Source organism: Dermacentor andersoni, chromosome 1, assembly GCF_023375885.2.
Source record: "Dermacentor andersoni chromosome 1, qqDerAnde1_hic_scaffold, whole genome shotgun sequence".
NCBI lineage: Eukaryota > Metazoa > Arthropoda > Arachnida > Ixodida > Ixodidae > Dermacentor > Dermacentor andersoni.
This window is the reverse complement of record NC_092814.1, coordinates 2039547-2053583: the sequence shown is the minus strand read 5'-3', so window position 1 is coordinate 2053583 and position 14037 is coordinate 2039547. Positions and strand designations below refer to the sequence as shown.

The following is a 14037-nucleotide window of genomic DNA, read 5'->3' as shown; positions in this document are numbered from 1 at the left end:
AATTGGTTGACAGAGAAATGCAAAGCCTGCTGACCACATCGTAACTGTCTAGCGCATAGACAACACCTGCACGTTGGCCAACAGCATGGGAAAGGAGAAGGGATGGAAAGATGAAAGAGATTGCCATGAAGCACATGTGGTGAAAAGGAGAATGAAGCAAGAATTGGTAGCATTCATAAAAAGCTAGATATTCTTGAGAAAACTGAAACATTGGACAAATAATAGCAACCTTTATTAAGTCTTACTGCCGTATTCAGCAATACATCTTGAAGCTCATGCTTGACTTGATATAAATGACGTATGGTGTGAATGTGCCCAAGATGCTCATTGCATTGCTTATGGTGTGTTCACGACAGGCGTCATTTAAATTGAGTCAAGCATGGGCTTCAAGTTAAGATGCATTTCTGAATACGGGGGTTAGTGTTATGGCATGGTGAGGCTCTCTGGAATGAAGACTTCATGAACTAGAGAATAGATGTGCCCGTGAGAACCTACTTTTACGTATTATCGCAGATATCTGAATCACAGGAGCAGTCTGAAGCATGTGGTAGGTTTGTGAAGAATTTCCGAGAAACCTGCATGGGTTTTCTCTGTAACAGTTTGCTACAATCGGGTGTATGACTCATTTTACATTTCCTGATCACCTTGCATATTTCCGCACAATGCTTTCGTCATTACTGTTCAGATTCATTACTATTCAGTGGTTCTTGTTTAACAAAATGGAGTCATGAGAAAAGAAGGAAAAAGGGAATTTTTAGGCACTGAAAAGGCAATACAGGCATGAATGTCAAAAGAGGCACTTGTAGACAGGATAAATGCAAGATTACCTAGTCTACATGGCCATAGTTTGTACTTACAAAGAAGGCAGAAGAAGGATGCGAGGAAAAAATAAGCATTTCGTCTGAGGTTCCTCTCATTATGAAGCTGTTTACAATGATGAGAGCTAAATACAAAAAGTGTGGTCCTAATGAACGGACACGTTCTCCCAGTTGCAATTCATAGTTTAAGTAAGATTTTGAGGGACTTCAATCGCACCTCAAAAAGAAGTCCATGATCAATAAACAGTGCAGAAAGCCAGTATAACAGTTTTCATTGACAGTGAGTTGGCCCTAGGATATGATCCAGTTTGCATCTTCAATAAAATGGCTATTGATTGGCTACTATTGAATCTGTACAATAAGCGCAGCACGCATACAGAACAGCACACAGTCCCATTTATGCCTTGGGCCTCACTTATACCATGTTAAAATTGTGGAAATACAACAGATTCATAAAACCAGCTCTCTTTATCACCTTATCTTAGGGAGGGACTTGTCGATGTTACAGTGCAGAGCACGAACATTTCCTTAGGAGAAGGCTTCCAGTTATTTATGTATATGGCAGAGGTTCATTACCTCTTGAAAACTGTTCTGCATAACACTCGTGCTTCTTCACACATCTGTCACGATCCATCAAATACGGGATAAGTTGGGTGCTGCAGATAAATGGTTCCTGCAGTGCCTAAAGCTACAGCATCAATAGGTAGCTAAATTTTCATTCTTGATGTTTGGTCCAGTTCTCTGAAACATACACATAGAACTGAAACTGTTCAATCTGAATACCAATATTAAATGTGTTATTTTGGGGCTTCAATGATTTGCTGAAGTTGATGGAAAGTGAAGGACTGTATAGAAAAAATGGCTGTAAGGTCAACTATCATCTGCGCATAACCTTTCAGATACTGCACTAAATATAATCTAAAACACATGAAAAGTTTTTATAGAACAAAGTACAGCCACACTGGATTACGCTGGCATCATTATCATATGTCACTGGTTTGGCACTTCACAATGTGGGAACCACCATGGCTCGTACAATGCTCCGAAGGATACATTGCAATAGCGCAACTATGCTCAATGGCATTTGAACTGTTCCTTGCAATTTACAACTTCTAGCCATGCACTTATTCATTTATGACTTGGATGGTCGTGAAGCCTAAGTGCTTTTCTACCTAGCAATACTGCAAGCTTGTCTGCTGACACTAGCTGCACAAAAGAGCAACAGTAGCCTGTGCTCCAGCAGAACTTGAGGGCGGATTACAAGTTCTTGCCACACTATAGATGAGAAATATGAACATACTCCTAAGCTTCAATATCTTAGCTGGTGTAAAGCTGCAATACAGGTACTGCACTCCCTTAATTGCACTGCTTACAGCTGTCAAACTATACCTCTGGTGCTATGCACATTTTGGGGATGGCAAGAAGTTCCACTAGACAAGGTATCAACCACACAGGCATCTAAAACATTGAGTTAAGGGTGTTTAAGACTGACTAAACACAATTTGCCACTTGGCTTGGATCTCGATTCCTTTCCCCTCTAGTGTCATTGACTGAAGAACCACAACACTGAGGAGTAAAGTAGCAATGCTTTGTTGTTTTGCCAGTTTACTAATAGCAAGAAACTACGCTCTAGCACTGTAGCATAATGAAAGAACAAAAGGTCAAGTATATTGAGCAAGCTTGATCAACCAGCTCTCCAGTAGTCTGGGCCCCACGTCAGAGGGTATCGTCGTATGGTGTCATGACTACAAAAGTGCATGAAGCCTACTAGAGGCTGCAGTTTCAGTAGAAGGTAGGAGATAACCCCTAATTAAGGGTAAGCCTTTGCTTTTGACAATGATCGGCCAAATTTAATCACGATTTCCCACTTCTCCGCCGGTGCAGAAATGCCATCGTCCTTTTAAGATTGGCCACATTAAAAAAACGTACGTACGTACAGTCCTATACACTGCGGCTGGTCGCGTCGCAATCCCGTGTTTCTCTAGTTTTAACGCCCGCGCAATACGTATGTAGTACTCAACAATCGGTTTGCTCTGGCGCAGTTAGAAGACGATCGTCGTCGTGCTCTTTGCGCATAACAAACGCGTCACACACGCACACACACAACTCGATTGTGCAACACGCGCTGTTCCACCTTGTATCGCTTCGTTCGTGGTCGTGCTGTTTGCGCGAACAAACGCGTCACACACGCAACTCGATTGCTCTGCGCACACTAAACGCCAAAACGCGATGTTCCACCTTCGTTCGTGGTCGTGCTATTTTGCGCATACACCTTCGTCACACACACACAGCTTCGATTGCCGTAAAACGCGCTGTTCCACCTTGTATCGCTTCGTTCGTGGTCGTGCTGCTTGCGTGCACCCTGTCGCCATAGAATAAAGACTAAAAACCCTGCGCTAGCGCATACTTCTATGGGCCTCGCGCGCGCGCGCATGGGGACTAGGGCGTTTCAGGAGCTAGGCGCGTTTTTTTGCACGACAACTAGGGACCTAGGCTCCCCTAGGGCGAAAAGTTACCTAGATACATAGTTCCCTTTGGTGCCGCGGGGGCGGCACTGCAGTCGACCGGCTGCACAGGCGAGCGAATGTAAATGCGCGACCCGCGGGTCGACGGAGTGGAAAGGGGGGGGTAAGCGTTATAGTGCCCTGGTCGTTCGAACGCTTAGGACCCGAAAGCGTTAGGTTCACCCAAATAGACGCTAAATAATGGTTTGGCTTGGCTCCGTATATTATTTTTAAATAGGTGGCGCTAAAGCGATGAACGCTACGAGAGCCCTGAATCGGTGCTTCCGTTCTGCCCGTGCGGTCTTCGCCTGTGTCCGTGACTGCAGAGAAGTGATTGTAGCTGTTTGATGTCATTAAATGTGAGAGCTTGTGGCGAAGTGATTGAGTATGGCCGTAGTGGTTCTGCCCATGTAGTGTTTTGCGGACTTCACCTGTGCCTGTGACTGATCGTGTTGCCCAATAGCTTTGTGGAAAGCGACGTGGTTTGTGTGGATGTCATCGCAGCGTTTGCCAGCTCCTGGGTGGCCCCTGTGCCAGTTATTGATGGCGTTGCCCAGTAGCTTTGTGGAAGTTGATGTACCTTGTGTGGATTTCGTTGCCGCTTATGACTGCCTTAATTATAGGTGGTCACGCTGCCTTTTGAAGCGCGTCCGAGCGCGAGAAACTTCACCGATTTTTTTGTAAACAACGTGGACGTCTCGAAATGTTAGCTAGAAATCAACCAGCAGCAAGCCAAGTCTGTATATTGTGGTTTTTCGAGCTTATGCTCATGCGAGCAGCAAAAGAACAAAAGGCCCGTTACATAATGTCAGTTCCATAAAATCAGCTTTGCCGCAATACAGTCATGATATGCGGTGAAGCATACGTAATGTATTGCGGTAAAGTATACAAAAAAGTAGGCAGGGACCACTGCGTTACTGGGGCGATTTTCTTGTATTATGATCATGGCCGTGCACGAACAACGAAAAATCACGGTCGATGCGCATGGCACAAACCTTGCCAATGCTTCAATTGAAAAAAAAAAGAAGACGAATTGGAGTGGGTGATGCCAAAAACAAAGCCTTGACTTTTGTATTATCAAAGCAGTTCCGAGAATAGTCAATCGTATTCCAACTTACATCATTATTTATGATTGCTTAAAGTATGTGCATATATTGTGCACCAGCCTTAGCACCAATTCTAATGTACTTTAATGATGTAAGTTTAATAACACATGGCAAATATATAATTTATGCTGTATGGTGTTGTGCTGTTTATAAGCTGCTGCTTTCATGTGGTAATGTGTACATTGGCTGGAAGAGTTGATGCATCCTCCTTATAGAACTCAGTGAAAGGTGAACCACCTGTCAAGCCATCATTGTTCTTGCGGTTGCACACCAAAATTCGCAAACATGGGGATAGTTATGATATAGAAAGAGTAGCTGAGGTTTAACATATCCACATGCATGCACAGGAGTGCGGGAGTCGACCATCTATCTCTCTAACTCAGGTTGAATGTGCATACTTGAGTAAAGTGTAACACTTGTTTGGTGTCAGGTTTCTTTTATTGTTAGCCTAGTTTGTGTTTTTTCTCCCATTTGTAGGTTTTAGTGTGTGTTGCTGTGTATGTATATAATTGCTTCCAGAGTGGCTTTCTTGTTGCTAATAAATTTAGAGAAGGCAGCGTTCTTCATTTTGTGCATCAGACAGCAAGTGAGCATGTTTCAAAGGTTGTTGGATTTTGTTGCCATAAGCAGCAAAAAGGCATAAGCATATAGACTGCTTGCTGGAGGTACTCTTTATAGCATTAAGGATATTATCATGCTGATAACTCTGTGCACAATAATTAGAAAGATCACATCATGTCTGATATGTCTTCTTGCCACCATGAAATCTTGTCAGATGCATAACACGGGACATACACCACAGATCTTGGCCAGCCATTCTCATTTGTGGTCTCGACTTCCTACCATTGAGCAGACTGGTCCAAGAGACAAAACATGCAACTTTTATCTGATTAAATGTAGTGCATGTTGCACAAAATTAGATGTCAGGTGTTATTGTTGACACAGATACATATCTGTGAGCCTCATAAACTAATGTCAAAGAAAGAGAGTAATACCCATGAAATGCACTCTTGGTAGGATGGCAGGACCATTCTCTTGCAGAGTTAAATAACAACCATGCAGCAGTATCATTATATCAAGCTGAACAATAATTCACTCCAAGCATAGGTTTCTTCATGCAACATTGCACTGATAGTCTTGAAATACAATACCCATTGCTAACAGAAGGCCTTCCAAATTATGCATGACAGGAGGGCATAATTTAGGAAGCAAGAATGAAAACGGAGCCGGTTAACTATGAAAGTTGTGAATGCAAATCTGGAGAAGTTAGAAAAATGAACCAAATGGAATAGTTTAAAAGTAAGTGGTTTAGAGACAAAAGGCCATTTTATTCCATGCCAGAAAAGCAAGCAGAGGTTGAAATGCTTTCCACATACATACCTTCAAGGTGCATGTACAGGGTCTGTCCTGAGAGTAATGTCAGTAAGGCGATTAAAAATCATTTATTGAATTTGTTGTTACAAAAAGTTTAAAAATCTTCAAAATACTCTCCTTTTGCGTCAATACATCGGCTCCAGTGAGACTTCCAGCTCTCAAATGCGTTGCGGTAGTACTCCTCCGGAATGGCCTTTAATGCTGTGGTGCTAGCTGCTTTGATCACGTCCACTGTCCCAAAATGATTGCCTTTCAGGGGTGTTTTGAGGCATGGAAACATAAAAAAGTCGGGGGGGGGGGGGGGGGGGGGGGAGCCAAGCCTGGGCTGTACGGCGGCTGGGGGATCGTTGGCACCCCTGCTTTAACCATGTGGTCGGTGACGATGAAGGCAGCACATTATCGTGGTGCAACTTCCAGTTGTGTGAAATGTCCGGCCGGATATGTTGAACCCTGCGTTTCAGTCTTTCGAGGACGTCCACATAAAATTTGGAGTTCACAGTGGTTCCAGGTTCTTCAAACTCATGATGAACCAGTCCGTGGATCTAAAAAAAAAACGATGAGCATGATCTCGATCTTTCATTTGCTCATCCTGGCTTTCTTCTGGGGAGGGGACGAGTGTGTGTGCCACTCAGATGATTGCCTTTTGGTCTCCAGGTCATATTCAAATACCCAAGTCTCGTCTTCTGTAATGACGTTGTCCAAAAATTTTCGCTCACGTTTGCACATGTTGAGATTTACTTGGCACGCTTCCCCGCGGCGTGACTTTTCGTTGTCAGTGAGCACTTTTGGAACCATTTTTGTGCACGCCTTCCGCATGCCGATATCGTTTGTAACAACTTCATGAACTTGAGTTTTCGGAACGTTTAACATGTCGGCCATTAAACGAACACTTAATCGTTGGTCTGAGTTCAACAGTTCCCTCGCTCGTGTCACATTGTGAGTCGTAGTGGTCGTGGATGGCCATCCAGCGCAGTCCTTGTCGTCGCCCTCTTCCCGGCCTTCCAAAAGGCCTTGTGCCGACGAAACACTTGCCAATCTGACAGGGCATGTTCTTTATAAGCAGTCTTGAGCATAGTAACAGTTTCTGCAGCGGTATTGCCAAGTTTCACACAAAACTTGATCGCAAATCTTTGTTCTAATGAGCGCTGCATTTTCACTTGCACAAGAATAAAAAACGGCTCTCACGGACAGGCCCGTCCAACACTCTCCGATGTTCGGAGCACACTGAGTGACGGACCGCCGCTTAGCTGGATTCCGTCCCTACTAGTTTCAACCAGTTAGACCGCTCTGACATACAGTCACATCACAATAAACTTGCTGACATTACTTTCAGGACAGACCCTTCTTATATATAAATGTTGGGAACCTGGATGGAGGTGAGGGACATGTACAGTAAAAACAAGATGTATAAGGTCAAAAATTAATTCTTTTAGTCAGAAATTGGTCAGTGGTGTCTGGCTTCTCTTGTTCCCTGGCCCTGGATGGTGAATACAAAGTACATATATATATATATAATTGTGTACAATCAAGCATAGAATCATTGCCTTCTACCTGTGCTAACGTATGGGGCAGAAACTTGGAGGTTTCTTGGAGACAAAAAAGGACATTGTGTTGTCATGTTGGAAAGCACTTTTCCGGAGGAGGGTGTGTCAGCCACTGACATAAATTTTAATGAAATTTATACCAATATAGCTGACATAAAATGTTGAGCTGTCACGAAGTTGAATCAGTTTAGTTTGACAACAGTCTCAAATGATGTTAAGGTGGAAAAAGGTCTTCTTTTATGCGCCTTCTCCAGTGCAAAACACACAAGCTTAGGGAATCCATTTCAGAACCATTGTGTCGGAATATAAATCATGGCTTCATGTTTCAGAATTTCTGCAGACACACCTTGACAGGCTGGGAATCAACGACCAATTCCTTGCTGCCAGCTCTCAGACTGGTGTACACTTCCTGCAGGAGCATAATCTGGGAAAATGGGCAGGCTTTAGTATAGATGCAGAAGATCTATACAATTCTTTGCCGCAGGTGCGTCTCTTGCAGTTTGTTAAGGACTGCATACACAATCAAACAGGTTAGGGAATTTGCTGAAAGGTGCAAAATTCTTGTTGCAAACTTTCTGGAGCTTCTTGATTTCTATTTAAGGTCAATTTTGGTCTGGTGGGAAGGTAAAATATGTGTCCAGAATGCTGGCATCTGCATAGGTTCTGGTGTTGCACCAGTGCTCAGTAATATCTTAAGTTATGTTGACCAGAAAATAATCAAAACCTGAGTGGGCTTGCTCTTAAAATTTTCAGATACGTGGATGATTATTTGTTTTTCATGAGCAAATGATAACTTTCGCAGAGCTGTCATTGAAGTACTGAAGCTATTTAGAGAACAATAGCAAGGTTTCAACTTCACTTTAGAAGTTCCAGAAAAAATATGTGCTGCAACTTCTTATATCAGGCTCACTTTTATGTGGGATCACGTATGCTGGGGATATCAGTCGAGAACTTCTAAGCCCCTTCTTGATTATAGGTCTAGCCATTCAAAACTTATTAAGTACAGTATTGCCACTCACGCAATTAGAGATGCCCCAACCAAGAGCTATCCTCACCTTATCCTTGAAAGTGTAAGGAATCTGGTGACAAGGCTTAATGAGGCAGGTTATTCAGTTTCAGTGGCTTTTTTATCTTGAAACACGTTAATTAAGGAACTTAAGGTGCAACCAGGGTGGAAGAAGCTTAAGGAGCAAGAGCAGAACAAAGTTGCCATTATCCCCTCTATTAATTGTCGCACAGGCAGAAAAAGGTGGCTTGTAAGTTCCAGGAGAGGATTGGGTTTCCATTTAAATATAAGCTGAAGGGAATATGTGAAGCAATAAACAAGCACATTCTTCACAACGGGTGTCTGAGCAAGGAGGACTGCAAAGTGAAATATAGCATACAGTTTGTCTCTTGCGCACGAAATGTTGTTTATTCGATTCCTTTTTCTTGAAGCCTACAAAATATATATCAGTCAGACTGGAAGGTGCTTAAACATTCAACTAAGGAAGTACCATAGTTTCTTTAAGGGTTTTTCCGCATCCACACCTTTCTGTGCATTGTTGCAGCATTGGGCGTCATCCAGTTTTTGAAAGTACTATTCTGCTGTTCACACACGTGTGAAAAGCTCTCACATGAATTAATGGAGGCTTATCACATTAGAAAGAAAAGCTCACTAAGTGTTAGCCAGCCATCCATCTCACTGCAAGATAGCGAGGTTGCCGTGTTAGATCTTAAGTAAAGCCACTGAGTTGCATTGTGCCTTAGTAATTGTTTTTTTACATTGATTAATCAGCCGTGACATGTGTGTTGCCGTCAAAACATGTGCATTCAGTGATGTGAAGGTTGTTTTGGTATGTTCCGGCATATTTATTTATTTTTATTTATTTATGGTACCCTCAAGGCCCGAAGGCATTACAGAGGGGAGTGGGAAAACGGGAAGTATAACAATAAAGTACGGAAAATAAACAATACAGTGTGTTAGTAATTACTAATTATACAATACTATGTAATATCTTGCCCAAAATTTGTAAGTACGACAGACAATGTAAAAAAAGTAGCATCTTGATAATTCCTGTTATTACAATGTTAACCAGTGTCGTCCTTAGTCGCTTGTAAGTACGGCAAGTAAATGAAATAACATGTTAAGTATTCCTAATTATACAATGTTAGCTAAAGCCTTACGAAACAGTTTGTTGTCGACAATAGATACAATTTCACAGGGAAGGTGGTTCCACTGCCGTGATGATCTGGGAAAGAAAGATTGACTGAAAGTGTTAGTGTTGCCTGTTTGAAGTCTGACCTTATGGTGATGATCGATGCGGCTCGATAGGTAATGAGGTTGAGAAATGAAGTCACTGTGAAGGGAGGAATGGTAATAAAATTTGTGAAACAGTGTCAAACGTGCTATTGTTCTACGAGATGCAAGTGATGGAAGAGATAGATTGTCTTTCATTGATGTTATGCTAGCGGTACGGTTATAATTTGAAAATATGAATCGGACTGAGTTATTTTGGACAAGCTCGAGTGAAGAAATAAGGTTTTCATGGTATGGGTCCCACACAGCTGCAGCGTATTCTAATTTAGGACGCACTAATGACTGGTAAAGTAGTAATTTTAAGGATGATTGAGCTTTGGAAAACTTGTGGCGTAAGTAACCGAGCATGCTATTAGCTTTACTTATTATGTACTGAGTGTGAATGTTCCAGGTTAGTTTTGCTGTTATATGAACTCCTAAGTATTTGAGTTAACGGGTTCTAGAGGAATATTATCTAGATAGTAAGTAGGAAGAGTACTGGTGTTCCTCTGCACGCGCATAACTTTACATTTATTAATATTAAGTTCCATGAGCCAAGTGTTACACCAATCAATCACATAGTCCAAGTCAGACTGAAGAGCATTAGTGTCGTCGTTAGCAATTATTTCACGATATATCACACAATCGTCAGCAAACAAGTGAATATGAGATGTCAATGAAGAAGGTAGGTCATTAATATAAATCAGGAAAAGTAGGGGCCCTAGTACTGATCCCTGAGGCACACCAGAACGAACCTCAGTCAATGATGAATCATAATTATTCGCAGTAACAAATTGATGACGGTTAGTAAGAAAACACTCAATCCATTTCAGCAGGTTACTGTCAAGGTTTAAAAGACTCAGCTTGAATAGGAGCAGTTTGTGGCAAACCTTGTCGAATGCTTTGCTAAAGTCTAAAAATATACAGTCGGCACAGGAGGCGCGGTCTAAAATACAGTGTAATCTATGAGTGAAAGATATTAGTTGGGTTTCACATGAGAATGTTTTGCGAAAACCATGTTGAGCAGAGGTAAAAAATGTGTTCGAGTCAAGAAAGTTAACGAGATTAGTAAATATAACATGTTCAAGAAGTTTGCAACAGGTGCTGGTAAGCGAAATCGGGCGGTAATTCAGGGGTGAGTTTTTGTTACCAGACTTATGCAACGGAACCACCTTCCCTATTTTCCATTGAGCAGGCAGAGTACAATTAAGTGTTTATTGATTTCTGGAAAATATTAGCAAGTATTACAGAACAGTATGTGTTAGTGTTTTTCAAAAATTTACTATTAATGGTATCATAACCGGGAGCTGAGTTTAAAGGCAAATCATCAATCAGCCTAGCAATACCTGCAAAGTCAAGAGCTATGGGTTGCATAGTGAGATAGTTGTAGTGCTCTGTGTGTGGTAGATCAATGTGTGATGAAGTGGAAAAATTATTTGCAAATGATTCACAGAGAATGTTTGCGCAAGCTTCATTTGGAATAACTTCACCAGACTCATCTTTCAAGGTGATCGAGCTATCAGAAGACGGGTTAATGACGCGCCAAAACTTTCGGATATCTGTCGTAAGCATGTCAGGTAATGTATGGGATAAGTAATTGTCTTTAGCATTTTTTAGCGCAGTTAAGTATAGATGATTGGCAACGTTATAGGTTTTCCAAGTTCTTTTACTTGCAGATGATTTAGCTAAGCGATAGAGACGTTTTTTTCTGTTAGATAGGCGCTTTATATAAGAGTTATACCAAGGGGATTGAGGATTAGAAGTGATGATGCGATTAGGAATGAACTTTTCAGTTAATAGGCGTACTTGGTCTACAAATATATCCCAATTTGACTGGACCGTACGGTTCTCAAAATCAACAAAAAATGTTTGAATAAATGACGATAGTTCATTGTTAATGGCTTCAAAGTTGGCTTTCTTGTAATCGCGTATTACTTTCTTAATTTTTATCCTTTTGGGATAGCAGACTTTTAAACCGAATGTCAGTAAGGTATGGTCGCTAATACCAGGTAGGTATGTTATAGAGGAAGCAAGTTCTGGTCGATTAGTTAGGATTAAATCAAGCGTATTAGCGGTTCTGATTGATGATCTGGTAGGCTGAGTCACAAGTTGGGAAAATGAAAATAGGGAACACAGTTCACAGAAATCTTTAGCCTGAACGGAAAAAGGCTTTACGGTGGGTGGATGCGTATTCCATATTAAGTTTGGAAAATTAAAATCGCCTAGTAAGAATAACGGTGTTGTAGGAAAACGGGAAAAAATTAAATTAATAGCATCGTGTAGCTGTTCAGTGAAAGTGGCAGATGACGAGGGTGAGCGGTAGCAAACGCCGAGGATTATCTTTGTGTGACCGAGAGTTAGGCAAGCCCACGTAGTTTCAAGTTCAGTGTTAATATTTATATGAACTGATGGAATATCTTTAGAAATTGCGAGAAGGACGCCTCCTCCTCGACGTGCAGATCGGTCACAGCGGTAGACAGCGAAATTGCCGGCGCCACAGAAAGTATCATAATCGCGCACATGTGCAGGAAGCCAAGTTTCTGTCAAGGCAATAATTTTTGCATCGCACGTGTCGATTGCCGAAGATAAAGAATGAAATTTATTCACAAGACTTCTTATATTTGTAAAAAGAATAGGCAAGTAAGGTAAAGCTTTTTGTGATGTTAGGCCACTACCCCTTACGCTTCCCTATTGTAACGCACGTAGTGGAACCGAATGATTCTGTGATGTGCCAGATGCACTCTGCGCTCTTTCACGGACGCTATCGGTAGATGCGTCGTAAATATAACATTTATTGTTCAGAAACAATTTATTGTAGCGGAGTTTAAAGGTGGGGGAACCGGGGTGACTGGTACCGAACTCGATTAACTTTTTGCGAGCAACGCGGGTGGGAACCGAGAAGTCTTCGCTAATAGTAAGGTTATTTTGTTTGAATTGATCGCGCAGCGCGAACACTTTCTCCCGGGTTTTCGAATGTGAAAACTTTGCAACTATGGGGCGACACTTGTTAGGATCGAAAGGGCCGAGGCGATGTGCGCGATGGAGGGCGTCATCAGGAAATGTATCGAAGAATGATTTAATCGTTGATATTACCTTGGTCTCGGTTTCTTGCCATGATTCTTTTGTGTCAGGGATACCGCGAAATATTAGGTTATCACGGCGCGATCTGTCTTCAATGTCAACCAGGCGTAAGTCAAGCGCTTCCAAGCGACAGGTCGTACTGTTTACCTTGTCATTTACTTCTGAGATTGCTTTGGTTACTTGGTCGACGTTTTTAAATTTTTCTTCAAGTAAATCTAAGCGATTTTGGAGACCAGTAATTTTTGTTTCAATGTTTTTCTGGCCATTTTTGATTGACTTTACGTCAGCAGCTAGTTCAGCTTGTGTTTTGGAATTTTGAAGCGATCGAGTGTGCAGATCCTTAAGCAGTTTGAATAAAACGTTCATTTGTTCTGAAGGATCAGAAGGAAGCAATTCAATATCGAGCAGAGATTCAGAACGTGTGTTAGGTCCAGGGTTAGTCTCGACATCCCCCGAACGTAATAACAGTAGGATAACAGAAAAACATTCGTACACTGTGTCAAATAACACTTGTGGACATGGGAACAGTACCAGGTAGCGGTTATCAGATTTGTTAGCATGAAGAGAGGCAATTATACGCACCTGCATAGTGAAAACAAGGCGATTAGGCGTGGTGCCACAAGCGCTGTTCCCGTGTCCACTGAAGTGTAGGTCGATGGGTCGGCAGCTTAAATCAGCCTCTCCTGGGGATGGCTGTGTCGATGTGGCTGGGAGGCCGAAGGAAACGTCGAGCGAATAGGTCGGTATCGCGGCTGGCGTATCGCTGAAATAGGCTTCGTTCATGCCTGAGGCTGGCACAAGTAAATGGGACGGTGCGGGTTCACGGGATAAGCAGGACGACCATCCGAAGATGATAAAAAGGAAGACCTGCATAGTGAAAACAAGGCGATTAGGCGTGGTGCCACAAGCGCTGTTCCCGTGTCCACTGAAGTGTAGGTCGATGGGTCGGCAGCTTAAATCAGCCTCTCCTGGGGATGGCTGTGTCGAGGTGGCTGGGAGGCCGAAGGAAACGTCGAGCGAATAGGTCGGTATCGCGGCTGGCGTATCGCTGAAATAGGCTTCGTTCATGCCTGAGGCTGGCACAAGTAAATGGGACGGTGCGGGTTCACGGGATAAGCAGGACGACCATCCGAAGATGATAAAAAGGAAGACCTGCATAGTGAAAACAAGGCGATTACGCGTGGTGCCACAAGCGCTGTTCCCGTGTCCACGCTAGGGGGCCGGGTGTTGGTCACGTGATGTGTGTTATATATTGGTTGTTTTCTTTCAATAAATTTGATAGTGCTGTATCCTGTCCCGTTCTATTACTTTTGTCGGCATCTGTCATGCAGT

The 14037-nt window shown here is 42.5% G+C and overlaps 1 long non-coding RNA gene across 1 annotated transcript in view; it reads right to left on the bottom strand.

Moving 5' to 3' along the window:
• Nucleotides 1–732: 732 nt before the first annotated feature.
• The window catches only part of LOC140215533 (uncharacterized), a 192684-nt gene continuing 179379 nt past the window's right edge, over nt 733–14037 (bottom strand). The window contains exon 2 of the long non-coding RNA XR_011892385.1: nt 733–3139. This is a non-coding gene — a long non-coding RNA (uncharacterized lncRNA). The remainder of the gene's footprint in view (nt 3140–14037) is intronic.